Source organism: Chiloscyllium plagiosum, unplaced genomic scaffold (assembly GCF_037043375.1).
Source record: "Chiloscyllium plagiosum isolate Xiang-an unplaced genomic scaffold, Cpla_swu_hap1 HiC_scaffold_9, whole genome shotgun sequence".
NCBI classification, from domain to species: Eukaryota; Metazoa; Chordata; class Chondrichthyes; order Orectolobiformes; family Hemiscylliidae; genus Chiloscyllium; species Chiloscyllium plagiosum.
The window spans coordinates 71028598-71044858 of record NW_028270147.1 but is presented as its reverse complement, the minus strand read 5'-3'; the positions used below and the strand labels follow the sequence as shown (position 1 = coordinate 71044858).

The window sequence follows — 16261 nt, the reverse complement described above, 5'->3', positions numbered from 1 at the left end:
TAAATTTCACATTTTTATCAATTAAAATCTCACCATCTGTCATGATAGAATCCTAAGCCACATCACCACAAGCCTGTTCTGCTATTCAGTGACATTATAGCTGATCTGTGGCCTAATAATATATATCTGCCTTTGGTTCATATCCTTTAATACCTCTTGCTTAACAAACGTTTATCCATCTCAGCTTTAAAATTAACAACTGATCCAACATCTACTGTTATTGGTGGAAGAGAGTTCCAAACCTTAACCACTTTTAGTGTGTAGAATTGCTTCCTAACATCTGTTTCTGAATGCAAAAGAGAAAATGCTGGAAAATCTCAGCAGGTCTGGCAGCATCTGTAAGGAGAGAAAAGAGCTGACGTTTCGAGTCTGAAACGTCAGCTCTTTTCTCTCCTTACAGATGTTGCCAGACCTGCTGAGATTTTCCAGCATTTTCTCTTTTGGTTTCAGATTCCAGCACCTGCAGTAATTTGCTTTTATCTGTCCTGAATGGTCTTGCCCTAATTACCAGAATATAACCTCTCGTTCTAGATTCCCCAATTAGGGGACATAGTTTATTTTTATCAACCCTGTCTTTTCATGTTAATATTTTGGAGACATTGATCGGATCACCACTTAACCTTCTTAAGACATCAGGCTTAATTTGTATAATCTCTCCTTATAACTTAACCACTGACGTCCATGTATCATTCAACCTACATTGTACTCCCTCCAAGGCCAATATACCTTTCCTAAGGTGTGGTACCCAGATCTGCTCATAGTACTCTTAGGTTGGGTCAAACTTGGGTTTTGTATAACTGCAGCATAACTTGTGCATTTTTGTATTCCTGGCTGATTCAGAGATGAGAATCCTGTCACTAAACCAAAAATAATTTGGGACCGAACACAAATGCCAATGTTTTTCCCATGAAAACCTAGACAAGAAATGTTGACAACTTAGCTGACTTTGGGGTAACATCATAGTTCAATCTTCTTTAATTTCCAATCAATCTGTTCAAAGATGTTATCATATACCTCTGGAGCAGATGGGACTTGAACCTAGGCCTTCTGGTCCAGAGATTGTGACATTGCCACTACCACTGCGCCACAAGAGCCTGACATAGTTCAGTCTGATTTTGTCTCCAACTAAGATCTCAATGAGTACAGGGAGAACTAGCCATTTGGATACAGAACTGGCTTGAATGTAGAAGACAGAGAGTGGTGACAGAGGGTTGCTTGTCAGACTAGAGGCCTGAGACCAATGGTGTGCCACAAGGATCGGTGCCTGGTCCACTGCTTTTCATCATTTATATAAGTGATTTGGATGTGAACGTAAGAGGTATACAGAGGAATCTCGATTATCCAACATTCGATTATTCAAATATTGGATTATTCGGCAAGATCCCAAGGTCCCAATGCTTGGCTGAACAATGTTATTTGGCATTTGATTATCCAGAATTCAATTAACTGAACAAAATACTCTCTGCCTGTGTCTTTTGGATATTAGTAAGTTTGCAGATGACACCAAAATTGTAGGTGTAGACGAAGTTACCTCAAATTACAACGGGACCTTGATCAGATGGGCCAATGAGCTGAGGAGTGGCAGATGGAGTTTAGTTTAAATAAATGCAAGGTGTTACACTTTGGAAAGGCAAATCACAGCAAGACTTGTACACTTCATTGTAAGGTCCTGGGGAATGTTGCTGAACAAAGTGACCTTGGAGTACAGGTTCACAGTTCCTTGAAAGTGGAGTTACAGGTACATAGGAAAGTGAAGAAGGCGTTTGTTATGCTCTCCTTTATTGGTCAGAGTATTGAGTACAGGAGCTGGGAGGTCATGTTGTAGCTGTGTAGGACATTGGTTAGGCCACTTTTGGAATGTTGTGTGCAGTTCTGGTCTCCCTCCTATAGGAAAGATGTTGTGAAACTTGAAAGAGTTCAGAAAAGATTTACAAGGATGTTGCCAAGGTTGGAGGGTTTGAGCTTTGGAGAGAAGCTGAATAGGCTAGGGCTGTTTTCACTGGAGTGTCGGAGGCTGAGGGGTGACCTTATAGAGGTTTATAAAATCATGAGGGGCATGGATAGAGGAAATAGACAAAGTCTTTTCCCTGGGGTGGGGGAGTCCAGAACCAGAGGACATAGGTTAGAGTGAGGGCGAAAAATTTAAAAGGGAACTAAGGGGCAACTTTTTCACACAGAGGGTGGTGCGTGTATTGAATGAGCTGCCAGAGGAAGTGGTTGAGCCTGGTACAATTAGAACATTTAAAAGGCATCTGGATGGGCATACGAATAGGAAGGGTTTGGATGATATGGGCCAAAGTGCTGGCAAATGGGACTAGATTAGGTTAGGATATCTGGCCAGCATGGATGAGTTGGACCAAAGGGTTTCTGTGCTGTACACATAGCCTTATGTTTATCAGTAGCAACTTCATCCAAAGTTTTGCTCCTTAACTGAGGAGGCAGGGAGGTGAATTGGAATGTCCCACCCATCACTTTGGTTGAGATTGGTTAACCTCATATACACAAGTGTTTACAGTTCCACATTGGGCAATTCACTGATTTATCGAAACATTAGTGATATTTCTGTGTGTTTTCTTGTTAGAAGATTTGATGGGGGAGTGGACACAACCAGACTCTTGGGCACCAGATGGACAACTGGCATTAGACCCATGTTGCCTCTTTCTAGGATGCTCTATCAGTACTCTGTGCCAATCCGGCTGTTGCGAGGTCATTAACAGGCTGATCAAAGGCTCATATGTGCCACAAGCTGGGGTTGTGGCTGTTGTAGGAAAGCCACCCAGTTGAGGCTGAGATGACAAGAGTGGATTTGTTAGGTGGGGGAGGATGCCCCCGCCCCAACCCCTTCTCTTGCAGGATCACTCAATTCGGCACTGATTGCCTTTGAGCGAGGTACCTCCTCACCCAGAACACATGCACTCTTCACATGTTTGCTTGTTATGCTCCCCATGTGGTAACAACCCTGAATGCTGCTAATTGCATGCCAATGGCAGCCGGATGAGGCCATTATAACTGGGTAATAATCGCCCATTTAAAGGCTTCAGTTGTCAGCGTCTTGGGAGGTCATTTACAGGGCCATGTTGTTATTCAGAACAGAGGCAAAAAGGTGATGGATTCTCTACTTGCCACCATCTCACCTGTTTAATGTTTTCCTTGCCTCCTGACTGGTCACAGGGGAGAGTACAAAATAACACCCATCATATTAGACAATCAGACAGCAAAATCCCAATTGTTGAATCACACAACTGGACAAGGAGTGATGTTAAGAACATTTTAATAATTGGAAAAGAATTCTACAGCTTCTGTGTATTCTGTGAAGTAAAATATACTCTGAAGTAAAATAATAAGAATGCCCAATGGACATATTATATATAAAAAGTTAAATTGTCATCAGTAAGGAATTTCATTCTATTTTAGAGTTGTATAAACTCTAACAAGAAACAGATATTGTTAACAGCTAAAATGCATTTCCATTGAAGACTGCCAAAAGGCAATCATATTTTGTCATTAAAGTTTAAACACAGGCATGCAGAAAAAAAAGCATTGGCTAGAAATGTGCAGTCCAGTTAATGAAAAAAATTAAGTACAGGTGAGCAGTCACATTCGAAATAGGTTGGGCTGATATGAATCCTGTGTGTTTTACAGTCTTATGTCCATATGATTTTTATCAGTTAACTTTGCTTAGTATTAGATTCAACACAGCTGGGTGCTCAATGTTGTGAATAAATAGGGTGTTATAAAACAGAAATTGAACAATTACTGCAACTTCCCTCACGTTTCAGTGGCTAAGTCTGCTGCTTAGTGTCTCACTGAGGCCTAAAGGCCACAAAACTCAAATTTAATTCTTCGTCTGTTTGAAGTTAGTTAATTTTACCTCAGGCCAGTGATCAGGAGCTAAATATCCTTAAATACTCCTAAGATAAAGTAAAAAATCACTAAACCCATAGTTCCAGGTTGCCTTTGCTGTTGGCAAATGACCATGCATAGATGCTCAAGATTGAACAGACTTTGATGGCCCCATGACAGTATAATCTTCTCATAGTCACTGTGTTGACTGATATAAAGAATAACCACTGGACAAACTGTAGTGAAACTCTATTCTAATCTGAATCACTAGCTTCAGGGCAGAAGAGCAGTAAAGAAGTAAAATAATTCATGACTGTTTCAGTTCGAAACAAAATCGAAGACCTTGTGAACAATCAGATATAACCAGGGAATTTAGAAGTGTATGAGTTTGTTAGAAGTGTATTCTTGATCTGGCAAGGGTGTTGATTGGTTCAGTTTTACTCAAGGATTTATAATGTATTTGAAATATTCTGCACATTCCGCAATACAATGAAAAAAATCACCTGGCAACAATTAAGCTTATGATGCACTTTAAACTAAAATAGGGGAGAGTTTGGCTTCTTAATTCAAAACGTTCTCTGAGAGTGAACAGCACAACTGTTTCCTGAGCTTGTACTGACAGTGAGTTCCCTGGAGACAGACCTCATAAAGCAGCATGGGGCCCAAAATTGGGCTGTGTCCAAACTCCAGATTAACACCACATCGGCACACTGAACTACAGCCTTAATAGGGTTCAGAAAGTGACAAAGATAATCAGGGCCCATCTTTGAAAACAGTTAAATCACCACGACATTGATTGTTTTTCAGAAGATGGCAAAAAATCCTGCATAGATGTTTGCATATTTCATCCCAGGTAATAGTAGCAGAAAAAACAGAGATGCTGAAGTATCTTACACATAGGATGGTAAATAAGAATGTATATATTACCTAGAAAACACAGGTTGGTATGTGTTCTGACAGAAATAGGACCAGACTGAAGTAGATTTGGGATAATACACTGCTGAAGACGTCACATCTTCCTAATAATGAGTTGGCCCAATTAACTAGAATAAAAGCTTGGAAGGCAAAACCAGTATCGAAACAATGTGGTAGTTTTAGAGAAGAGTATTTTAGTACATACTAGTGGAAAGGCAGGGCAAACAAATCCATTCTTCCTGGCTGGCAAAGGAGATAGATATTCAGATAGATATAAGAAAATGTGCATATGACAAATATTAGGTGAAGACTATTTAAGAATAATGAGTAGCTAGGGGTGAGGTGTCCAGCTTTGTGTGTGTACCACTTTCGTGTTTCCTCGAAATAATCTCTCCTAGACTGTGGTATTCATGAAGTCACCACTCATTTCATCTTTAGAGAGGCTCAACTTAAAGTGCACAATCCACATGGTGCAGGATCAAACCATAACTTAGTTCCTACATAGAGTTGTTCTCTGAGCATGTGGCTTTTTGGAAAATCTGTAGGAGTGGGGACTTACTCATGGATACAGGTCCAAAGACATCAGGAAATGTACAGTGGCTCATCCAACATATACTGTAGAGTTTGGGTCACTTAACTGCCATCAGAAATGGGGATCCTGGCTGCTGTTCCTCCTTTAGGACGAGCTTAGTTATGGAACCTGGCAATCCTCGTAAGTTCTATTGCACAGCTACAGGCTGTTAATGCATTTAGTAACTGAACAATGGAGAGACGTTTAAATTTAATGCTAATTTGGTGGATATTTGTACAATTACAAAGTATTTTAACAACTTGATTTTTGGCACTAATTTTTGTAGTCTGTAGTATGTACGACTGGAAGGGGTTTCGGCAGCAGAAGAAGAATAAAAAAGTTGGGCTCCACATACTGCAGTTTCTTATAAAATGGCTCTGTTCACTTCCAATGTTTATTGCTAAATATTTATTATCCACTTAGTCTCGGGATTGTTGTTTTCATAAGAATACAATTGCACGTTAATGTTTATTTAGAACTCTCAGCTTTATCAGTTACTGATCTTTATTTTGTTATATTTCTATTTTGTTATGAAATAAACACGTTTCTGGCAATTTGATTTTAAACAGAAGGTGCAGTTTCATTAGTTTATATTCAATCTCTGGTTTGGCTGTACAGTGTGTTTCCTAAAGTTGTCTGATGCTTCCCCAGTATACAAGATCTGGGAGACTTCAAATCAAAAGAGATGTGATACTTTGTCTCTGAGTTTAATCAGAAGGGTCATAAATTTTATTCTTATGAGGTATTTCAATATGTACAGATAATCCATAATCCTATGTTTTAAAGTAGAATATTAGAAATAGGGAGAGTAGGGTATTCAGCCCCTCCAGACTGCCCCATCATTCTGTATGATTTTGTCTGATCTGCCCCAGGCCGGATTCATACTAGCTCCTCATAGACCTCAATTCCTTGACATTTCAAAAATCTCTCTCCTCTTAAAATGCTTTGTGACCTAGCTTCCACAACACTCTGGTGCAAATAATTCCAGACATTAACTAATGCTCTGAGAGAAGAAATTCCTTCCCATTTAATTTTTACTTCTTCTATAACCATGTCTCCTGGTTCGAGATTACTCCATTAATAGTAACACCTCCTCAATCTTGTCAAGCCCCCTCAAATCATGTATATTTCATAAGATTACCCCTCATTCTTCTAAACTCTGATGAATAAAGGCCTAATCTGTTTTCTTGATAAATCAACCACTTCAGCCCAGGAATTAGCTGAGTGAAAGCACAGCAAGTACTGCAGATGCTGGAAATCTGAAACAAAAACAAATTGCTGGTCTAGCAGCATCTGTGAGCAACAGAGTAATGTTTTGAGTCCTGTACGACTTTTGTTCGATACTGAATTAGCTTGAAAATGATGGTTTTCAAGTTGTGTTGACGGGGGCAGCGAGAGGAGCAAGTGGAACAGATTTCAGAGCAAAAGACAAATGGTGGTAAAGGAGAAACAGTGATGTAAAATGGGTGTAAATGAAGGTGTGTAAAGGAGAAAATGACTCCTCTCTGCTGAGAACAAAATCAACAAGACACAAAGAAGAGAATACCTGGGGAGGATGAAGGATGTGAGAAAAATGAAGACATACTCTGAAGTTGTGGAACTTGAATGCTAGAAGGTGTAAAGTGCCTATGTGGAAAATGAGGTCCAGCTTGCTTTAAACTTCATTTTGAACTCTGTATCAGGTCCAGGACAGAAATATTAGCAGGAGATTAAATTGATTTAGTCAAAAGACAGGCAACTGAAAGATCAGGGTTTTCCTGTAGAAAGAGCGGAAGTGTTTCACTAAGCAGTCACCTGGTTTGTGGATAGATCTCGTCAATGTAAGGGAGACTGCATTGTGAGCAGTATAAGCAGGTGACTAGATTGAAAGAAGTGCAAGCAAAGCACAGCTTCGCTTGAACAGTGAGGAGGGAGGAGGTGAATAGGCAAGTGTTACACCATCTGCAATTGCATTGGAAGGTGCCATGAGGGAGTGAGGAACTATCAGGAATGATGGATGAGTGGATCAGGGTGTCAAGGAGGGAACAGTCTCTGTGGAATGCTGACAGTGGGGGGGCGGGGGGCGCGGTGCGGGGGAGGGTAAGATATAGTTGGTGGTGGTACCTTTGCTGGATGTAGTGGAAATGGTAGAAGATGATACTTTGAATGCAAAAACAGATAGGTTCCTCTTGTTTTTTTCCCACCCTGTCATTATCTGGGAGAGAGGGGAAGAAGTGAAGGTAGAAGTGTGACAGATTGGGCAGACATAGTTGAGGGATCTGCCAACCATGTGGGGAAATCTTGGGTTGAGGGAAAAGTAGGCTATGTTGGAGGTGCCCTTTTGGAAATTGGCACCAATGGTACTGATGCAATGGTGATAGAGAAATTGGGAAAATGGAATAGATTCCTTCCAGTCGGCAGAGTGAGGGAAGTGTGGTCAAGTTTAAGCTCTTTTGAATCTCTTCGGTTGAATGCTCCGCCACTATATTTAGTTCAAACTAAAACTCCGGTTATAGGTTTCACCAGAATACTGGTCTGGCATAGTTCAGTAACCCTCCAAGTTAAATACCATCTTGACTTGGCATCATATCCTGCTCCTTTACTGCTGCAGAGTTACAATCCTGGAGCTCCTTTCCTAATACACTGTGAATGTCCTGGGTCTGGGAGATATTGTTCGTTGCTCCTTATAGTTATCCTTAGTGAAGAGTTTAGATAAACTATATAATTGTGGTAACAGAATTACAGGGAGAGATTGAGGGCATGATTGTATCATTCAGGCTCCATTTTATTTTTGATACCCATCTCATCGTTTTGATGTATTGTGGTTTAGAGTTGTTATGGACAATATGGAGATGGCTAAATGATGGAATTCATAATTGATATAAATATATGTTGTAAACCATTGTGTGCTGTACTCATTGCAAGATGGTGATATACCTGAGTTCTTATAATTAATTATGAACTCAGTAATAGATTGTATAGTTATGCTGGAATCATGTAGTATAATTTGATGATTGTGAGGATCATTTTGGATCGTGTAACACAAGCCATTAAAGATGTGATTTTTTTTTCCAATTATAACAAATTTCTGAGTGTGTGTGCTGCTGTTTACAGCAACAAAATGGAATTGACCAGGAAAGCAATCCCAACGGACTTTTGTGGAAGAGAGTTCAGATGGCCTTTGGAGAACATCTTTCAGGCACTCCGAGTCTAGAAGGCAGCATGGTGGCCCAGTGGTTAGCACTGCTGCCTCATAGCGCCAGAGTCCTGGGTTCAAATGAAGCCTCGGATGATTGGCATTTTGGAGTTTGCACATTTCTCCTCATGTCTGCATGGGTTTCTTCCAGGTGTTCCAATTTCCTTCCACAGTCCAAAGATGTGCAAGTTAGGTGGATTTGCCACGCTGAATTGTCCATAATATCCAAGGATGTGTAGGCTAGGTGGGTGAGCCATGGTAAATGCAGAGTTACAGGGCTAGAATAGAGATCTGGGTGTGGGTGGGATAGTCTTTGGAGGGTCAGTGTGGACTCGATGGATTGAATGGCTTGCTTCCACAACGTAGCGATACTATGATTCTAAGGTCTATCTATACATTTTACCATCTAAGTATTCGCGGCAATAGTCTAGACTTCCTGACTCATGTAGCAACACCTAAGGCTGTCGGTAAAATGGCAGTTGTGCTGGACAGGGGCAGTCTCCCTCAGAGGGGACAGTAAACCTATGCTCCTTGCCATGGTTGCTCTCCTGGAGCTGCACCTGGAAAAATTCTAGTAATCTTTGGAGGGCATATTGCTTGACTGCTTTGACACCCCAAAAGCACTGATGAAAACTAATGCACTGCCATGATGGTTGAGGTGCAGGGAGTGAAAAGATGAAAAATAACCATAGGAATATATGTAGAAGACTATAACAGAAGTTTGAGCCAAAGTGAGTTATAATAGTTAACAACTCCAAGCTTAAGGTTCTTTATCTGAATGCATCAGCATTTGTAACAAATCAAAATAAATAACTGACTTTTTCATGCAGAGGGTGGTATGTGTATGGAATGAGTTGTCAGAGGAAGAGGTGGAGGCTGGTACAATTGCAACATTTAAGAGGCATTTGGATGGGTATATGAATAGGAAGGGTTTGGAGGGATATGGACCGGTTGCCGGCAGGTGGGACTAGATTGGGTTGGAATATCTGGTTGGCATGGACGGGTTGGACCGAAGGGTCTGTTTCCATCCTGTACATCTCTATGACTCTATGACTTGAGATCTGATATGGAAATGTGGTTGACAGGATGACAAAGACTCAGATCTCTATATTCAATGATAGTTAATGTTCTGAAAAAAATCGGCAAAAGGTAAAAGGAGTTGGGTAGCATCGTTAATTAAGGAAGGTATTGATGCAGTTGTAAGTAGTGATATTGGGGTAACAGGTTGTATGTGGAATCAGTTTAGGTTGAAATTAAAAACAGAAAAGGAATGAAATTGTCGGTGGGAGTTATCTATAGGCCTCCAAATAGTTGTCACACTGTAGGACAAAAAAAATAAATTGGGAAATAATTGAAGGGGGCTATGATTATCGTGAGTAATGTAAATCTGTACAATTGCTATAATAGGGGAAACCAAAGGACCATTGCAGCTAGAATTAAAGCGTTTTGGGCCCAGAGAGACAAGCTCAAGGTAGAGGATGACGTATCATTATGGGCAGCAAGAGTGATTGTCCTGAACAAAGGTCGCTGTCAAATATGGGCTGAACTCCACCATACCCATCAGGGATATCCAAAATGAAAATGTTGGTGAGAGTTGGTGGCCAGACATGGGCACATACATAGTCACGTTGGTGGGACAGTGACCAAAATGTCAACAAGGACAAAAATTACCGCCAGCAACATCCCCACATCAGTCGGAGTAGCAAGATAAATCTTGGACTCAGTTGCATGTTTAATATGCAGGTCCTTTCATGGGTTCAATGTTTTTAGTCATTGTAGATGCCTACTCAAAGTGGTTGGATGTAGACAGAGTCCATTTACCAAACACTGTAGTGACAATAGAAAAAATTACTTTTGGTTTTGATTTTATTATCATGTCTTTTGTGACACACTGAGTTGCTGAGGTATTGGTCACAGATAACAGCCCATCGTTTACCAACAGGGACTTGAGTTGCTTCTTAAAGTTAAATGGGATTCAACGTATTACAACAGTTCTTTACCACCATTCATCCAAAGGCCTGGCAGAAAGAGAAGTCCAACTTTTGAAAGCTAGAGTGAAGAAACACTCTACCTTACTAGATACCAAGTAGTCACGGCTCTTGTTTGATTATAGGACCACCCCACAGGCATAGCAGTGGTAGAGTTGCTAATAGGTAGAAGACGCCACACCAGGCCAAGCCTTCCTGGACCTGGGGTGTTGAGGAAACGGTGAAATAGCATCAAGAACTCCAATGCCAAACCCAAGACTCTGCTGGGTGAGACAGACAGTTTGATACAGGGGACAAAGCTTGGTGCAAGAATCATAGAATTGGCCCCACATGAGTAACAGACATGAGATCAGGACCAGTGACTTATAAAGATCGGGTAGGTGTGACTGTCCTGAATAAGCATGTTGACCATTTGAAAACTGCAAATTCACAGACTGTATAGTAGCAAAACTTGCACTGTCCCTCAGAGCCTTCAGAAATACTTCAGGGACCTGTTGATTCACCTTCTCCATCAAACATTGTCAAGTTTTCTGAATCAGAGATGCACATGATGGAAGAAGCTGCCTCAATGCGTCCATTTCTTGGTGAAAGGAGTGAAGGTCCACTGACGCTTTCCATGCGATAGAGGTGAGCTCCGGTTCGTTACATGTCTCCTGTTGAATTCCAACTTGGCGGAACCTGACTCGGTTTTAAAATGCCCCAGGGGCTTTCAAAGGAAACACCCTGTGTCCATGGACTCAATGGAGAGGGATTGGAATAAGTCAGCCAGCTGGACCTCTTTGGATATGATGTCCCTGATTGGACCAGATTAACAGCCTCAATCAGGGAGAACGGGCAGACATAAACGGATGAACGTCAGGGACATTGAGTGCTGGAATGCCTGACTCAGTGAGAGGTAGTGCTATTGTCAAAGGCAATGTATTTGTGAACAAAGGGTGATTGGTGATAAGATGTTGGCTTCTGAAGAGTTATTTCACCAATGAAAACAGATAAGCAAGATACTAATGGAAGGAAAGACCTTGTAATATTCTCTATCACCGGGGACAAATATTTGACAAACTAAGGGGACTAAAGGCAAACAAGTTGCCAGGTTCCGATGGCCTGCACCATGGGTTTTTAAGGATATCGCTGCAGAGATAGTGAAGTCACTGGTCAAAATATTCTAAAGCTCACTGGAATCCCAATCCCAAAGGGTTCCAGTGGATTGGAAAACTGTTAATGCTTAAGAGGAGAGGGAGATAGAAAGCAGGGAACTATAACTCGGTTATTCTAGCGTTTATTGGGAAAATGCAAAGGTCATTAAGGAAGAGATAGGATATTTATAAAAAGTTTATGCAATCAGAGTCATTATGGTTTTGTCAAAGGAAAATCATGTTTGGCAAATTTGTTAAAGTTCTTTGAGGATATAACAAGCAGAGTTGGTAAAAGGGAACCAGTAAATGTAGTGTATTTGGATTTCCAGAAAACATTTGATAAGGTGGCACATACAAGTTAAGATATCATGATATTGGGGGTAATGTATTAACATTGACTGAGGAGTAGTTAACATACAGAAGACAGACAATTGGGATTAATTGGTCTTATTCAGGTTGGAAAGATGTGACTACTGTAGTGCCAAAAAAAATCAGTCCTACGCCTTTATGATCTACATTATTTAATATCTACATTAATGACTTGGAGGAGGGAGCACAGTGTGATGTATCTAAATTTGCTGATGATACAAAAGTAAGTGGGAGGCCATGCTGGAATGAGAACACAAAGAATCTGTGAGAGGATACAGACAGTGAATGGGCAAAAAAAAAATCTTGGCAGATAGAGTTTAAAGATCAGGCGCTTTGTTCGGAAGTAACAAATGGAGAGAGGAAGAGTGCATGAAATGCAAAATGTTAGCATGGAAGTACAAGTAATTAAGAAGGCAAATTGACAGATAGTCTTTATTGCTAAGGGATTGATGTTTAAAAGTAGGGAAGTCTTGTTACAGCTGTACAGGGTTTGATGAGGTCACATGCAATATTATGTACAGTTTTGGTCCTGGTGGTTAATGAAGGATATAATGGCATTAGAGGTGATTCAAAAAAGATTCACAAGACTGATTCCTGGGTTGAAACCTATGAAGAATGCTAAGCAGATTAAATTTTTAAAGTTAGAAGAATGAGGGGTGATCTTATTGAAACATACAAAACTCTGCTGGGACTTGACAGGATGTTGAGGTGATGTTTCCACCAGAGGAGGAATCGCAAGCTAGAACACATAGTTACAGAATAAGGGGTCACACTATTTAAAACCAAGAGCAAAGGAATTCCTTTTCCCAGTGGATAGTAAATATCTGGAATTTTCTATCTCGAAGAATTCTGAATGCTGGATCAGTATTTAAAAAGTAGATATGAAGAGTTTTGAAATACCAGGGAGTTGAGGCATATCAAGAGCTGGTATGAAAGAGACATTGAGACTTGGGGCAGGCCTGAAGAGTCGAATGGTCTATTTCTGCTCCTAGTTCTTATATTCTCATTCAGCATTACATTTTGATATACAAGTGTATGAACGGAGTTGGCCACTAATTCTCTGTTAGAAAGGATTGGCTCAAGGCTGTGCACAAAGCTTTGTGCCAAGTCGAGCTGAATTGTTCCATGCTCCTTGTTATTGGCTGGAGGTTTTCCATCAGGTTTTGCAATAAACCAGACATTTTATTGTCAAGATTAGAGTAGTGCTGGAAAAGCACAGCAGGTCGGGCAGCATCTGAGGAGCAAGAAAATCGACATTTCGGGCAAAGGTCCTTCATCAGACTTTCGTGCTCCTCAGATGCTGTGCCCTTCCAGCACTACTCTAGTCTTGGATCTAATCTTCAACATCTGCAGTACTCACTTTCACCAAACATTTTGTTGTGCATATTTGGCAATGTTTTTTCTTTTGTAAGGAACCCATTTAAGTCCTGATCTGTATCCTCTGCAGTAGAATCCACATATAAACATGCTGTCCAAACAACTAGTACATGTGCAATGCATGGCTCCTTCAATGACTGCAACTTAGTCAAGTCCAATGCCTCAGCTCCCACCTGTAATCTGTTCTTTAGGGTATGCACCATTTACAGTCCCAGTTGGTGGTTTTAAATGTGAAATCAAGTGAGAACACTGTTTACATAAGCACACCTTTCTTCCTGTACTTTCAATCCCTCAACAGGTTGGACCTTAAGAATCTGAAAATAGGAAGTCTCAAGGGTAAGGCAAGGGATGAGCAAGTAAGAGCAGGGGATGAAGTGGCATCAGGATGTGAGAATGAGGGTTAGGTCTGAGATTACAATTTTTCTTTCTGGTTTCAGTTCTGCTGGTGGCCACAGTCTCAGGCTTTGATGGCAGCATTTCTCCTGCAAAAGCATTCAGAATACACTGGGTTACCAGGCCTCCTTCCACAAGTTTCTGCTGTCGCTGGTTATGTGCCACTTTGTCCTTCAAATGAGAGGGAATCGTCAATGAACAAAATACACTGTGGTTATGTGATGTCGCTGTTATGATTGAATACCAGCAGATGTTTGCAAGCTGCAAGATGTGGGTGTGAAAATGATCATGCTGCTCAATATACGAGAGTGATATGAAGTGTATTAATGTGAAGTGTGAGCCTAAGCTGATTGGAATTGTTGGTGTGCTGAAGTGAGCTGAGACTACTAGTGTAGTTCAGTTGATATAGCATTCATGAATCTTGACCACACATGTAAGGTCACGTAGAAAGATAGTGTCTTTTTATTCTGTATTTTTAGAACTCTGGACTTTAAGTGATCACAGACTGTTTTAAAGAAGTGTGACAAGAGTGGTTGCAATTTGAATAGCACGTATCTGGACACTGTGTCAAGATTTGAATAAACAGTACTTGCAAAGGTGCAGACAATTTAGAGCTGAGGGGTTGTACTGAGGCAACTTTTGCTGACAAGAAGTTGATTGATAACTGGTCATTAGTCCATAGACCATGAAAGAGACCTTTTTGACACCAAAAGCTGTGTGATTGGTTCACACTGAAAAACTTAAAGCAGGGAACAAAGAGAGAACAGTTCAGTTCCTCCCCAGCTCAGGAGTGATCTATGCTCTCTGCTATAAAAGCTCACTGAACCAGAAGAAAACCAGATTATCCTTACTGCAACAGTTGTTCAAAACTGCGACTTTAAACTGATAAGCCAGAGATTTGTTTTATAAGGGAACCACCCACCTTGTGTCAAAAACCGCAAATGCTGGATATCAGAGCTCTGATGAAGAGTCATCTAGACACGAAACATCAGCTTGCGTTTCTCCAGGGACACTGTCTGACCGGCTGTGATCTCCAGCATTTGTTGTTTGCAGATCAGATTGCAGGATCTGCAGTGATTTGTTCCTACCCGCCTTTTGTCTCTTAGCAACCAGTAAAAACATCTGGAGAAAGACAACTAAAGCAATGTGGTGGCCGACAGAAGAGTCATAAAGATCATTTCAACATCTGGAACAAAGACAACTGAACTCTGTACCCTCTGCTCATAACCTATTGTCTGTTTGTTTATCTGTGGGTGTGTGTAAGGATGAGTTTATAAAATTTCATTGGCATGTAGGAGGTTGAGGGGTGACCATATAGAGGTTTAGGAAATCATGAGGGGCAGAGGTAGGGTAAATAGATAAGGTATTTTCCCTGGGGTGGGGAGTTCTAAGCTAGGCAGCATATTTTTAAGATGAGAGGAGAAAAATTTAACAGGGACTTGAGAGGCAACTTTTTCACACAGAGGGTGGTTCACATGTGGAATGAACTGTCGGAGGAAGTGGTAAATATGGGTACATTACAAAATTTAAAAGACAATTGAATAAGGAAAGTTTACAAGGATATGGGCTAAGCACCAATACATGGGGCTAGTTTAGTTTGGGATGGACCAACAGGGCCGAAGGTCTGTTTCTGTGCTGTATGACTCTATTTCTCTATAATGATAAGAGTTTTAATTAGTAGTATTATATACCGGTTCATAACTGTTTACCTATAGCTAGAGTCTAATCACTTTTAATAGTGATTCCTGTTCAGTACAGAAACCAGATCCATGCCTTTTATCAATTTAGGTCTGAAAGTCAGATAAATTGGGGAATGTTGTAAACTTTTCAAATATTTGGCTTTTGTGACGACTCTGGGAATAGCAGTGAGTTGTAGCACACTGAGCTGCTTGCAGTAGTGTATCTTGGTCCTTATTGCTTGACTTTCACAGCCATCTTCCTCACTACTTTTTGACCATGTGTCTGGACTGTCTCCTCACCCCACCCACATAAGTTTTTCATCAAGACTTTCAGTGCAGTGGCATCAGAAAACCTTGAAGTGGACTCTTTCCCAGGCCAAACTACCTTCAAATATACCTCCTAGTATCCACTCCAGCCACAGCACACTTTCAGTTTAAAAAGTGCTGGCTAACTTTAAATGTTACAGCCTGTCTATAAATCACACCAGCCATTCACTGTGCTGGCCTCCTTCTGATGCATCCAGCCAATGAACAACATGTTTGATATTGGCCTGACACTGAGATTGCTTAAATAAGTAGTCAGCAGGTGCCGATTAGTTGTGCATTGTGACCCCAACCACCATTTACATACAACAACCAACTCAGTGAATGGGACCACAATGACAACTCAGAGTTGCAAAGCCAGCTGATGCAACCGCTCCAAACAGGTACTAATTTTGCCTAGTGTCAGAATGCCCCAAAAAACAAGAAATCATTTAAAAACATGGGCTCCACAGCCATACTCCCTGTAATTTATCTATTCCGTTGGTCTGGTGTGT

The 16261-nt window shown here is 40.8% G+C and overlaps 1 protein-coding gene across 3 annotated transcripts in view; it reads left to right on the top strand.

The window, feature by feature from the left end:
* glis1a (GLIS family zinc finger 1a) overlaps positions 1-16261 on the top strand; it is a 401984-nt gene that overhangs the window by 360404 nt on the left and 25319 nt on the right. The gene's annotated exons all lie outside the window — the stretch shown is intronic.